Here is a 13,752-nt window from a genome sequence, read left to right as displayed (position 1 = left end):
AATGCCCTGTGCTATTTCTCTTTATTTCTCACTAAAATCTGAGCTCCTTGAGGGTAGAGCCCATCAGTATTTTACCTCTTTGTTTCCTCCAGAATGAGTTGAGAAAGTTCTTGCTGAACCACTGAAAAATGAAGAGGGGAAAGACTGGTGGCACTGGAAGGCATCTGAGAGATCGAAGGCTCTGAACAAATTAGCTTCAATTACAGAGTATTGTTCAGGAAAGGCAAATTTATGATTTATGTGCCACAATTCTGCCATTTTCCTGCTCCAGTCCCAAAACACACTCTCATTAGTCCTCTGATTTCATAAAGCTTGAAACTTAAAACCGGGAAGTCTAGGAAGGAAATCAAATAATAAAATCACTTCCATAAGAATCCTTTCATAGTAATGGATTTCACCCACACACTGGGGAGTCACTAATTGCAGCACAAGCAGGAGATGGGGGGTGGGTGGTGTTGGTAAGAGACTGGGCAAAGGACAAAGTTCAACTGCTAGGATGTCACAGTTAGCCACCTTGAGTTTGTTCTGCTGTGGATGCACCAGAACTCACTTGTCCTGGAAAATACGCACTTGCCTAACTGTTGGCCTCTCCAATCACAGCTATGTTGAACATCCACCAAAGGATATCTGGTCTATAAGTGATTTCAAATTGTCTTGATTGGAAAACATCTTAGTCTGTGGCTTTAGACTAGAAACTAGGAGATGCTGGCCTCTATGTTAGGACCCTTAGATCAGTGAATTATTTTTTCCCCACACAACTATTTGAGGTTTTTACTAAAATAACCGACTCACAAACAGAAATGCTTCCTGATCTACAAGCCACTTTGAAAACAAATCATTATGCCCTTAAATATTTTATGATGGTCCAAAGCTCTGAAGGGGGAAAGGTGAGCATTCACCAATCCTTACCATGTCTATTTCAGGAATCGAAACAAACTGCCAATGTCTCCTTTATTTCCTAAACGCCTATTTGCAAGTGCTGTGTGGATTCCTGGTGAAATAGTCCCTCCCCAAATACAGAGACCAGGAGATTTCACTTCATCAGGTTTATAGCCGAAGGATCTCAACGATCAGCTAGTGAACTCAACACCCGCCCCCACCTTTTTATGGGTGGCAAAACTGGTAGGGGGTACTTGCCCAAGGTCACATAGTCAGTGAATGGCAGAGCAGCCACCAGAAGCCAGGGGCCCCCTGGCTCCCCGCCCTGAGAGCATCCGCTATTTCCAAAGGCTGACTCAACACTCCTCCTAAAGCTCAGCCAGAGCTGCTGCAGGTTAGCAACTTGACCCCTGAGATTGACTTCTGTAAGGTCCCAACATTTCTCTACACCCCCAAGGAGCTGTGGAACTGAGACACTCAGGGGTGCCCCGCGACTCACTAAGTGGCAATAAGGCAGGACGCTTCAGGTGATCGCCCCTGGCAAACCCCTCCCGGTCCAGGTGTGGCCGTAGCGACGGGGTAGGGCGAGTTGGTCTGCGGTCACTCAGAAAGTTGGCCGCTGGCCGTGGGCGCACTTGAACTCAGGTCGCCCGGTTTGCCGCTCTTTTGCACTATGCCATGCAGATCTCGAAAACTTAAGCAATACATTGATACTGTGTTAAGATTTAACGACCGCAGGCCCTGAGCGAGACCGGGACGCGCGCCCCCCGCCAGGAGTGGGGGCTCTAGGACTGGAGGCGGGCGCGGGTCACCAGGGGCCGGTGGTGCAAGCGGAGCGCACGGCGGAGGGCGGCGCGGAGGAAGCTGCGGGGGCAGGCAGTCTGTAGCTCCCGGAGGCGCAGGCCCGGGGCGTAGGGACCTGCAGTCCCCCCCAAAACTTTGCGGCGCCGGGACCTCGCCCTTACCTGCAAGGAAGCGCCGCCCGCGCGGACGCGGACCTGGCGGGCTGACGCTCTCGGCTAGGGGCGGCCCCGCCCGGCGGCGGCACGGACGCGGGCAAGGCTCGGCCAGCGGCTCGGCTCGGGATCGGCTCGGGCTCCGCCTCCCGCGCCGCGGCTGCAGCCCGAGGAGGGGGGCGCACGGCCGGGCCGCGCCCGCCCGCGCCGTCTGGCCGCGGCAGGTGCTGAGGCTGCAGCTGCGGGGCTGCCAGCTGCCGGCGCCGCGACCCCCGCCCCGGGGGAGGAGCCCTGCGCGCCGCCTCCGCGGGCCCCGGAGGTCCCGGCCCGCCGCAGTGGGCGGTCCCGCTCCCACCCGGGCCCTGCCTCCGCCGGCCTTGGCCAGCTCCTGCCTGGGCGCGCAGCGTCCGCCGGGTATCCACTGGGAGACTGAGGCCGGGAGAGAAAGGGACTCCCAGGCTCACCCGGACCGGCGGCGGTACAGCCAGAACTAGAACCCAGAAGAGTCACAATTTCCTTCTCACTCCTCCCTTCCCCAGGCTCTCTTACTCCAAGGCCTTTTGAAGAGAGCTCCAGCTACACGGGACTCTAGGGACACAGATGATCCCGACTGTCCCCCACACCACCACCACAGACACGCGAGCGCGCTCGCGCGCGCACACACACACACACACACGCCCTCGCGCTGAGGAGAGGTAGAAGGGGTGGGTCCACCTTGGCACTATGGACCACCTCCCTTGCCTCTGCAAACTCCTTGGTCTCTGGGATGCTGGTTCCTCTGATCTCTCTAGCCACTCCTTCCTAGTCTTCTTGCTGCTGCTGCTGCTGCTGCTGCTTCTAAGTCGCTTCAGTCGTGTCCGACTCTGTGCGACCCCATAGACGGCAACCCACTAGGTTCCCCCGTCCCTGGGATTCTCCAGGCAAGCACACTGGAGTGGGTTGCCATTTCCTCCAGTGCATGAAAGGAAAAGTGAAAGTGAAGTTGCTCAGTCGTGTCCGACCCTTCACGACCCCATGGACTGTAGCCTACCAGGCTCCTCGTCCATGGGATTTTCCAGGCAAGAGTACTGGAGTGGGGTGCCATCGCCTTCTCCTGAGGGCTCCTCAAAACCCAAAGCCCTAAAATGTTGGGGTGCCCTCAGGACTCTGCATTCAGCCCTCTTCTGACTCCCTGGCCACCCACCCACTCCACTGGCTCCAGTCCTATCGCTTCTCTTTCCATCCTACCCATTTGCAGGATGGATACTCAGAACTCTTTCTTGCGGAAATACCTACTCAACACCTACTAGGTCCCTGTATTGTTGTTAGACACCGGAGATTCAGCCTCGAATAAAACACAGCTACTCTCACAGAATGTACTGCCTGGCAGACTGCTAATACAGTGCAGTTTCTGTAACCATAGTGTGATCCTCGGGGGCCAAGGAGGCATGGCAGCCTGCACTGGCTGAAGAAAGATCGCCTCCTGGAGAAGATGCCCTCCAAAAAGAAACCTGAAAGGCCAAGGGGGTTGCCAGTGAAAGGTACCAGTGTGGAGCAAGCCTTCCAGACATAGACTATAGAAACAAAGACCCCAGGGTTAGAGAAAGCACAGTGGGGAAGGGCAGGAGTCCAGGGCTGAAGCAGCAAAGTCAGCAGGGACCATGCTGGGAGTTTTGAGTAGGGAAGGGGCATGTTAGAAGTGGTGTGTTAGGTTGGCATGTTAGAAGGGACATCAGTTTGGCATGTTAGATTATTTTGGTGGTGGAATGGAGCACAAATATAAATTTGAAAGTGTGTCCTTCACCCCCACCACACACATACCCAAAAACACCCAGCTGCATTGCAGTAGCTGGACCTGGAACCCACCTGGCCTGGATGAAGAAAGGCTTTTCAGCACCTACCCCATCTCATGGTTCATTCCCAAATCCAGGCTTCTATCCAAAAACTCTCTCCTGAGAGGCTCCATCTTTAAAATGTGTCCTAGGTACCTCCACCAAAAACTCCCTTTTCTCTTAGTGCCCCAGGAGTGAAGTTAGCCCTTCACTCCTTGAGGCCTCCTTCCCTGGCCCATCTCCACACTAGTTAGAATGTACAGAGTTCTTCCCCCACCATCAGCACCATTAGGGAAAGTGGACAAAAATGGAAAATTTTGAAGCCATGGTGGAAATAAAGTCAGCTGCTAAAAAGTTAAATTTGTACCTCTCCATATTGTTACTTATAACTGAGTGTGAATCTACAATTATCTCTAAAGTTTAAGCTTTAACATTATGTGTTATAGATAAAAATAACCAAATTACTCTCCCTAATGTAGATTAAAGAAAGAAGAGGTCACTTGTCAAGAAAGAAAATAAAACTCAAACTTCTTGTCCAGTGAGTACAAATTTTGCCCATGGAATTTTGTCCTGTTCCTCTCAGTGTCCTAGCTGCCCATACCAGAAGTGTCTGCATCTTCAGGTGCTTTATGTATATCTGTATAAACAATTTCACCTTTAAACCCTGGGTTCCCACTGCCATTCTGATCCTTCATACCCTTTCAGCCTTCCTGGTGTGCCTGTTGCTTAAATACCAAGGTTGCTTGTGTCCCCTCTTGGTCCCTAGTCTCTCTTCACCCTCACTGAGAAGTTCCATCCACTGCAATTCTAATCTTCAACTGAGATCTTCTGTGCTCCACACCCAGAGACACCACTGGCTGCTGCAACTCCTGAATGCCCCTCAGGTCCCCAAATCTCAACAGAGCCAAAACCAAATTCACATCTTTCCCCTACTGCATTGCTTCCATATCTCAACTGGTGGTGGGACTTAAGCCAGAAACCAAAGGAACATTCTAGACTCTTCCACCTTCCTGGCCCTCATATCCTACTGGTCACTAAGTCCAGTTAACTCCGTCTCCATAACATCTCTCATACACATCATCTCTTTATCCTGCTGCCCTTGCCTTAGTTGGAGCCTCATCATTTCTTAGTGAAGCACAGCTTCACCAAGTGCTGCCATATGCTGCCAGTGACCTTTCTAAACCATAAATCTGATGTAACTCTCCTGCTGAAGATACTGCCATTTTCCCTTCTTGGCCTGGTGATAAAGCTCTAACTCCTTAGCATGGCATGAAGTCCCCAGTGATCCAACCCATTACTGCTGCAGTCCCATCCCCACCTCACCCTGTACCTGCACACCAAAGACCTCATGTTCCTAGGGCAATCATATTTTACAATAGTAAAAGCAGCTATAATTTATTAATTTATTACTCTATGTCAGACACTGGGTTGAGTGCTTTACACACAATATCTCATGTAATAAAAGGTATAGAACCCAGTGCTAAAACCGACAGTCTCAAGCCCAACCGCCTGAGTTCAAATCCCAAAGAAGTCACGTGTTATCCTGTGTCATGTAGGCGAAATTCCATAAGCTCTCAGTTCTAGGTTTCTTCCTCTGCAGGGGGGAACTTAATAAGAATACCTGCAACCTAGGCATGTTCTAAAAGAGCTATTAGAGATGAAACAGTAGCTAGCACTGTTAGTCATGCTTATAATCAGAATACACAGTGAGGATTACTATGCTCCACTCCTTTTACAGTGAAGGAAACTGAGGCTCCAAGAAGGAACATCACTTACCTATGATTCCACAGTTTTAAAGTAGCTGCACTGGGATTCACCCAGGATTCTACATCCCATACTGCGAAATACTTTGCATAAGCTACTGCCTCACTGGGGAGGCTTCCCTACTTCCCCGGGTTTACCACAGCCCTCCAAACTTTCTTCCGCCTTTAAATCCTGGTCAAAAACATCTTCTCTCCTCTGAGGTCCCCCCAGTCCCTTGTTTGTGCCTGGGCTGTGCTTGGTTTGCTCCTTGGCAGAAAAGCTATGACAAACCTACACAGTGTGTTAAAGAGCAAAGACATCACTTTGCCAACAAAGGTCTGTATAGTCAAGGTTATGGTCTTTCCAGTAGTCATGTACAGATGTGAGAGTTGGACCATAAAGAAGGCTGAGTGTCAAAGAATTGAAGCTTTTGAACTATGGTGTTGGAGAAGACTTTTGAGAGTCCCTTGGACTACAAAGAGATCAAGCTAGTCAATCCTAAAGGAAGTCAACCCTGAATACTTCTTGGAAGGACTGATGCTGAAGCTGAAGCTCCAATACTTTGGCCACCTGATGCAAACAGCTGACTCTGGAAAAGACCCTGATGCTGGGGAAGATTGAGGGCAAAAGGAGAAGAGGGTGACAGAGGATGAGATGGCTGGATGGCATCACTGATTCAATGGACATGAACTTGGGCAAACCCTGGGAGATGGTAAGGGACAGGGAAAGCTGGCATGCTTCAGTCTATGGGGTTGTGAAGAGTTGGACACACTTGCTGAATGAACATCAAAAAGTGCATGGTTTATTCTTCAAATAAAGTACCAGGCATACCTCACCATAATGGTTTACTTACATGTCTGTCTTCTTGAGACCTCCTAGAAAAAGACACTATCTTCTTTTTGTCTTCCTGATGGTGGTTGGTGGTGATTTAGTTGCTCAGTTGTGTCTGACTCTGTGACCTCATGAACTGTAGCCCCCCGGGCTCCTCTGTCCACGCAATTCTCCAGGCAAGGACATTGGAGTGGGTTGCCATTCCCTTATCCAGGGGATCTTCCCAACCCAAGGATTGAACCCGGGTCGCCTGCATTGCAGGTGGATTCGTTACCAACTGAGCCACCAGGGAAGCATTTGTCTTCCTAGAACTCCATAAATATTTGTTGAATGAATGAATAAATCAGTGAATAAAATACATACTAGATTCTCAGAAGAGTTTTACCCTAACAGCTGTCATTTCAACAATGATAGCTCTGTTTAATCTCTGTCATTCTGAGGTCATTTTTGGTGAGAGGATAACATTTAATGATCCAATATTATTATAGAGCAAGCTATGGCAAGGCAAGGCTTCCCTGATAGCTCAGTTGGTAAAGAATCTGCCTGCAATGTGGGAGACCTGGGTTTGATCCCTGGGTTGGGAAGATCCCCTGGAGAAAGGAAAGGCTACCCACTCCAGGATTCTGGCCTGGAGTATAGTCCATGGGGTTGCAAAGAGTTGGACACCACTGAGCAACTTTCACTTTCACTTTCATGGCAAGACTGAAATTTCTCAAATTGCTATTTGGTCGTGTCTTGTCCCTCTCAGATGTCTTTTCTTTTTTTAGTGACACTATGTAATAACCCATAATAAGGAGCTATGTAGCATCCTAATGAGACTTCCTGACTAAAGCATCTAAGGTTTGAATTTACTTCCCATAAGTACCATTTCAGCTAAAAGTTTGCTTTCTCTGTGGCATGAATGTGCCGTTTGTCATCTGTTAAGAGCCCATACCTTCCCCTTATCTGTATTAATCTCCTTTTCATTCAAATACTTTGGAGAGCTGACTTAATAGTAAGCTTTCCTATATAATTTCCTTCTTAGAATGCCTAACTCTTCCTGACTTTATATCTCTTGTTCCCAAAATAGAATCATTTACGGCTTCAAGTTTCAGCTTTACTGTCTGCTGTGATATAGGATGAGTTTCTGCTCTTCATCAGAATGATCAAATTCCACAGGATTAAGAAAAAAACAACCTGACCCTGTCATTTTGTATGGAGTAGCATTTTAAAATGAGATGTTAGAAACACTACTTTTATATACCAGACAAGTAAACTGGCTATTTTAATGTCTTTGTATCAAATTAATGAAAAGCAGTGCAGGTGGAGAAAAGAAAGCTGGTCTGGGAAATAGAGAAAAGTTGGGGAGTTCTAGCTCTGTTCTGCCACTTGCTCAAATGCCCTCACTCCTCAGGCTGCAGAAGAAAGGAGGAGTAGACATAAGGACCTGCAAGGTCTCTTTTAGATCTAAAATGACGTAGTTCCTTAATGAGCCTCTAAGTGGTCATTCATTCAGCATTGTTGAGTGCCCTCCTAGCAACTCATGCCTTTTGAAGTGTAGTGATTCAAACATAAATCCAGACTGGTCAGGTAATGGAATGGTTTGGTTAAGACAGTATTATTACACTACATAAACTGGTGACATGTTTTTAATATTCAAGCTCTAGTTAACAGTGAACTATAATGAAGATAGTGTCACTGAGATTTTGCTGAGCCAAGACTCATGGACAGTTGGAATACTGCAGCAGGACCACTAGGAACATCCATACCAGCATTTGTGGTCAGCTGCTTATAGAAAAGCTGTGCCCTGCAGGTCTAGAACCTAGTTCTGTACTTAAACTTGCCACATGGCTATAGGAAAGTCACACTACCTCTTTGGGCTCTTCTGTAAAAGGAGGGAATGATACCTTCTGACAAACAATGTCTCTTGAGTCCTAAACCAAATGATCCTCTGAGTTTAAGGAAGTTAAATATTATTAAGTTGAAAGAGAGGTTCTGCTGTTGTCTGCAGAAGAAACCGGGTGCTTATCATGTGGATTATATTACCTCTTGAGGACAAGTAAATTCTTGCCTTACAAAGAAAAACAATGGCATAAAAACAACATGTTCTTGCTTCCAAAATTCTAGGACACAGAGGCAGACATTCACTGCTCATGTCTTAAAAATGAATTGTCCAGTTCATTGTAAAATATCTAGAATAGAAAGTTAGGCTAGAACGTCCATTGTGTGTTAGCAAAGAGAGATCAGTCTCCCAGTACTTTCCAAACCTTACATGATCACCTATCATAGTCATTCTCCCAAAGATGATCTATTTTCCCTTCTTGGGGAAGGGTCAGGGAGTGTGGAAAACCTTAGCTCTCATATAAGGCTTGCCCGCTTAAATTTATTTTCTTGTTCCTAATCCTATTTTCTGATCCTTGATAAAACTGGTGTTCTAATCTGTTGTAATTTGATAGACTTAATGACTTGGTTGGAAACAGAAAAAGGATGGGATATTTGCATAGGGAATGGTTATCACAATTAAAAACTATATATTCAAGATCTTTATATCTCCTGTCAGATATTTTTATCTCATTCTTTAGATGATAAATTTTTCAGTGTTCTGAGGGACAGCTTTGAAAATATATGAGTGGTTTTAGCATCTTTACCCTTTCCTTTTTAATCTTTTAAAAATTCTCTTTTCCTCTGCTGCTTCAGCTTTTGGAAGGTCAGCTCCTAAGAAGAAGGCATGTCCTTGAGGTTGTGGCCAGTGTCTGGGGTGGCCCTACTCTGGTCTTGCCAATCCTGACTGCTGCAATTCCCCCAGGTTTGATCCTGCTCTGATTCTCCTGGGAGACTATGGCTTCACACCACTGCCCTGCTTCCTGCGGCCCCAGGGACGGATGTCACCATCACCCGTTTCTCATCTCCTTTACCTTTTCATTGTACTTTACAGTTTAATAAAGCATTAGACAGAGCAGTCGTCTCATTTTATTCTTTCAATAGCTCCTTAAATTATAGAAGACAAACATTATGACCCTCCTATTACAGACAAAGAAACTAAGACAAACTTAGAGAAGTCAAATGATGTGTATGAAGTCACAGATCTGGTAAATGGGATTTGAGTTCAGGTTTTTCTAGGTAATATATCTCTATCTGGGGTGGGGGTGGGACACGGAGATGACTGCAATAGAAGTGCAGTATGGGAAAATTTCCTAAATAATTTTAGGATGACTATCCAAGGGAATTCTCTAAAGATGGGGGCTTGCACCCTACAGCTGACACTGTCTCTCTCAACCAGCTCTCTGCAGAAGTGACTCAAACTGTGAGACATATGTTGAATAGAGGGTAGGATGTTAGGGCCTAGATCTGGGGCCTAAAGCAAACCTCACACATCCCTGGGAGACTGAGCCAGTGCAGGACTGGAGAAGGATGGTGCCTCCGCCACACTTTTTAAAACTGCAGGGAGGACCAAGGCCCAGAAGCCTGGGAAGTGCTTGCTTCACTGGCACATGTGCAGCAAAGGCTTCCAATTTTAAAGCTACCCAGCTGGGCCCAACTGAATGGGACCCCTTAGCAGTGAGAAAGAACTGTCTTTGCCCACTTCCTGCACAGAGTGCTGAGTGAATTCTATTGGGGCTTGCTTCCCTAGAGGGGAATGTCACAAGTAAGTCAAACTACCCCTCCCAGGGCCACTACTAGCTTATACAGCATCTTCATGTGGGTTACAAAAAGGCATCACATTCAGATGCTTTTGTGCAAATGAGGAAGTAATGTTTCCTTCTTTCAGGCAGCTGTAGCTCCAAAAACAGCTCAACAAGTGGATTTTAGCTCCTAATATTCTCTCAACTAGGTACCCTGTATGGAAAACAACTTACACATTAACAGAAGCCCCATCCTTCCCCGTTCATCCTGGGAGTTCTAAAGATTCCAAGAACCTCTCCCACATCACCTTAGCCTGGTGGGCCAGCCGACCAGCCTTGTTCACCACCAGGTCACTGGAGAAATAGCAATCTTTCTTCCTTTTCACAACTGTTCAGCTGTTGATACCCAAGAGGCCACAAGAGCCTGACCTGCCCAGGAGCTGGTATGAGTAGCCAGGGCAGATCAGAGATCAGTTAAGGCAGCAGACCTCGGCCTTTTTGGAACCAGGGATTGATTTGTGGAAGACAGTTTTTCCATGGACCAGGAGTAGGGGAGAAGGTTTGGGGATGATTCAAGAGCATTACATTTATTGTGACTTTATTTCTAATCTAATGTCATTGCTGATCTGACAGGAGGTACCAGTTCACAGACCTGAGTTAGGGAGCTCAATCACTTACAGGAGAAAGACCAAGGTAGATAACTAAAAGAGAGGACTCATATTCAGACAGATTTAAAATAAGACAAAATAAGCTTTGAAAATAAGATTTTTAAGAGGATTTAGAGATTGGGGGGAAAGTAATAAGAATGAGTAAAAATGGTTTTGGGATGTAAAAGAAAATTCAAATTTGAACATTTCAATTGTGGAAGCAAAGAATAGAATGAACACCACTGAAAATTGATTTAATGGTCTGAAAGATTAAAAGAGAGAACAATCCCACAGAACCAATCCCAAAATACAAAGAAATGGAAATGTGAGGGAAATATTAAAAAAAAAAAAAGTGGATGAAGTATCTAGGAGTCGTGCAAATAACAGCAGTACCAAATAGAGCAAAAATAAGAAAAGAACAATGCAACAGCCAAAGAAGTAATAGGAGAATTTTATAATTTATAATTCCAGAAAATTGGAATTTTATAATTGAGAAAATGGAATTTTCAGGTAGAAAAGACTCATTAATGGTACACAGTAGTAATTTAAATTACACACCTAGGAATTCCAGTTCTGGACAAGATGGAGGTGATACATTTCTCCCTATTCCTCCTAAACCCCTAACGTATAAAATAAACATAAGAAAACTCTGAATGACAGAGAAAGCAGACCAGCCAGGGACCTCAGGACTCAATGAACAACATGACAATGAATTCCCTAGATTTTCTTTTTGCCTCCTATACATCCCAGACTGAGTACTAGAGAAGCCCACAGCTAAGAAATGCCAGTAGGGACAGACAAAAAGAGCCTCAAGGAAAGCCTGATCTTCATTGTCAAAGGAGTGGGAAAGAGCAGCCTAACAAGACAGAAGCTTTGGAACTTCCCCAGTGGCCCAGCAGCTAAGGTTCTGTGATCCCAATGCAGGGGTGCCCAGGTTCGATCCCTGGTCAGGAAACTAGATCCCACGTGTCACAGCTAAAGATCCCACATGCTGCTTCGAAGATCCTCCATGCCACAACTAAGACCTGGCACTTCCAAATATATAAATATTAAAAAAAAAAGAAAAAGAAGAAGAAGAAGCTCTTGTGATAACACCAACCCACTTCAGACAAACACCCCCCCAAAAAAAAACACACACAACACTCCTATTCTCCCACCTCTGGTCAGTAGAGGCTAAGTGGGGAACTTGGACTTCCACTCCTGTCCGTGGGTAATGAGGCAGTGTTCCCTTTCCCCACTAGCACAGTGTCAGCTTGCTAAAGCAGAAGATGCAAATAAGATGCAGCATTTAGAACATGATACCTAAAACGTCCAAAGTACAATTTTTAAAAATCATGCATCAAACCGCAATCAGAAAAATTTCACCTTGAATGAGAAAAAGACAATCAACAGATGCCAAAAGGGAGAAACTACAGATTTTGGAATTATCTGACAATGATTTTAAAGCAGCCATCCTAAAAATTCTTAAACAAGCACTTCTGAATTCTACTGAAACAAGTGAAACTTTAGAAACTATCAGCAAAAAAATAGATGTTATTAAAAAATAACTAAATAATATATAACTGGAAAATAAAAGGAGTGAAAAACTCACTGGATAGGCTCAATAGCAAAGCAGGGATAACAGAGGATAAAATTCAGTGGTCTTGGGGCAGATTAATAGAATTTAACCAAGTTGAACAACAGCATGAAACAGCCTTGGGGGAAAATAAAAGAACAAAGTTAAACTAAAATTCATATCATCATAGTCCCAGGAAAGAAGAGAGAGAGAAGGAGAGGGAGGGACTAAAAAAATAAAGAAACAATCTCTGAGAATTCCCCAAATTGGCAAAAGGCTTAAGCTTAGATTAAAGAAGTTGCACAAACTCCAGAAGGGATAAGTTCAAAGAAACTTAAAGAAATCCACAGACAGACTTAAGTCCTAACATTTCAATAATTATCAGGCATTGTAATTATACTTCTAAAAACTGAAGACAAAAAAAAGAGTCTTGATAGTGGAGAGAAATGACTTAGAGAGGAATACCAATTCAAATGATAACAGAATTCTCATTTGAAATCATGAAGACTAGAAGGAAGTGGTGTGATGTTTTTCAAGTGCTGAATGAAAACAGCTGTCAACTCAGAATTCTGTATTCAGTTAAAAAAAAAATCCTTTGGGAATGAAGGTGAAAAACTAAGATGAAAAACCAATATAACTTGTGAACAATTAGATCCACCTAAAAGAATGACTATAGGAAATTCTTCAAACAGAAAATAAATGATAAAAGAAGAAAACTAGGAATATCAGCAATGAAGAAAGAATAAAAGAAAAAGTTAAAATATTAGTTAATATAATAGATTATTACTTTCCTCAAGTTTTTAGACTTATATTTGTGGGAGCAAAAAATATATTGCCAGATGTCCTCATTATATATAGAGGTAATATTTAAGACAATTATATTGGAAGAGGAGGCTTCCCTGTTGGCTCAGCTAGTAAAGAATCTGCCTGCAGTGCAGGAGACTTGGGATCAATCCCTGGGTTGGGAAGATCCCCTAAGAAGGGAACTGCCACCCACTCCAGTATTCTGGCCTGGAGTCACACAGAGTCGGACACAAATGAGTGACTTTCACTTTCACATATTGGGAGAGAGGCTAAACAAAGGGACCTAAAGGCACATTTTACTTGAAGTGGTAAAATGTCAACACCAATAGACTGTGACAAGTTGGGTATGTATCAGTTCAGTTCAGTTCAGTCGCTCAGTCGTGTCCGACTGTTTGCGACCGCATGAACCACAGCACGCCAGGCTTCCCTGTCCATCACAAACTCCCAGAGTTTACCCAAAATCATGTCCATTGAGTCGGTGATGCCATCCAATCATCTCATCCTCTGTTGTCCCCTTCTCCTCCTGCCCTCAATCTTTCCCAGCATCAGGGTCTTTTCCAATGAGTCAGTTCTTCGCATCAGGCGGCCAAAGTATTGGAGTTTCAGCTTCAACATCAGTCCTTCCAATGAACACCCAGGACTGATCTCCTTTAGGATGGATTGGTTGGATCTCCTTATAGTCCAAGGGACTCTCAAGAGTCTTCCCCAACACCACAGTTCAAAAGCATCAATTCTTCTGCGCTTGGCTTTCTTTATAGTTCAACTCTCACATCCATACATGACCACTGGAAAAACCATAGCCTTGACTAGATGGACCTTTGTTGCCAAAGTAATGTCTCTGCTTTTGAATATGCTGTCTAGGTTGGTCATAACTTTCCTTCCAAGGAGTAAGCATCTTTTAATTTCATGGCTGCAATCACCATC

General features: G+C 45.1%; 1 protein-coding gene across 4 annotated transcripts in view; it reads right to left on the bottom strand.

The window, feature by feature from the left end:
• The window catches only part of FRMPD1 (FERM and PDZ domain containing 1), a 160,078-nt gene that overhangs the window by 106,949 nt on the left and 39,377 nt on the right, over window positions 1–13,752 (bottom strand). Inside the window, exon 1 of one of the 4 annotated variants that reach the window (XM_086415939.1) lies at window positions 1,845–1,980. The exons of the other annotated variants lie outside the window; for them this stretch is intronic. The gene's annotated coding sequence lies outside the window, so the exon portion shown is untranslated. Of the gene's footprint in view, window positions 1–1,844; window positions 1,981–13,752 lie in introns of those variants that run through there. 4 annotated transcript variants of the gene reach the window in all.

Source organism: Bos grunniens, chromosome 8, assembly GCF_055505025.1.
Source record: "Bos grunniens cultivar Pamir isolate PY7600 chromosome 8, Bosgru_T2T1.0, whole genome shotgun sequence".
In the NCBI taxonomy this organism is placed as follows: Eukaryota; Metazoa; Chordata; class Mammalia; order Artiodactyla; family Bovidae; genus Bos; species Bos grunniens.
The sequence above is the reverse complement of the archived record's forward strand: the minus strand, read 5'-3'. Positions and strand labels throughout refer to the sequence as shown.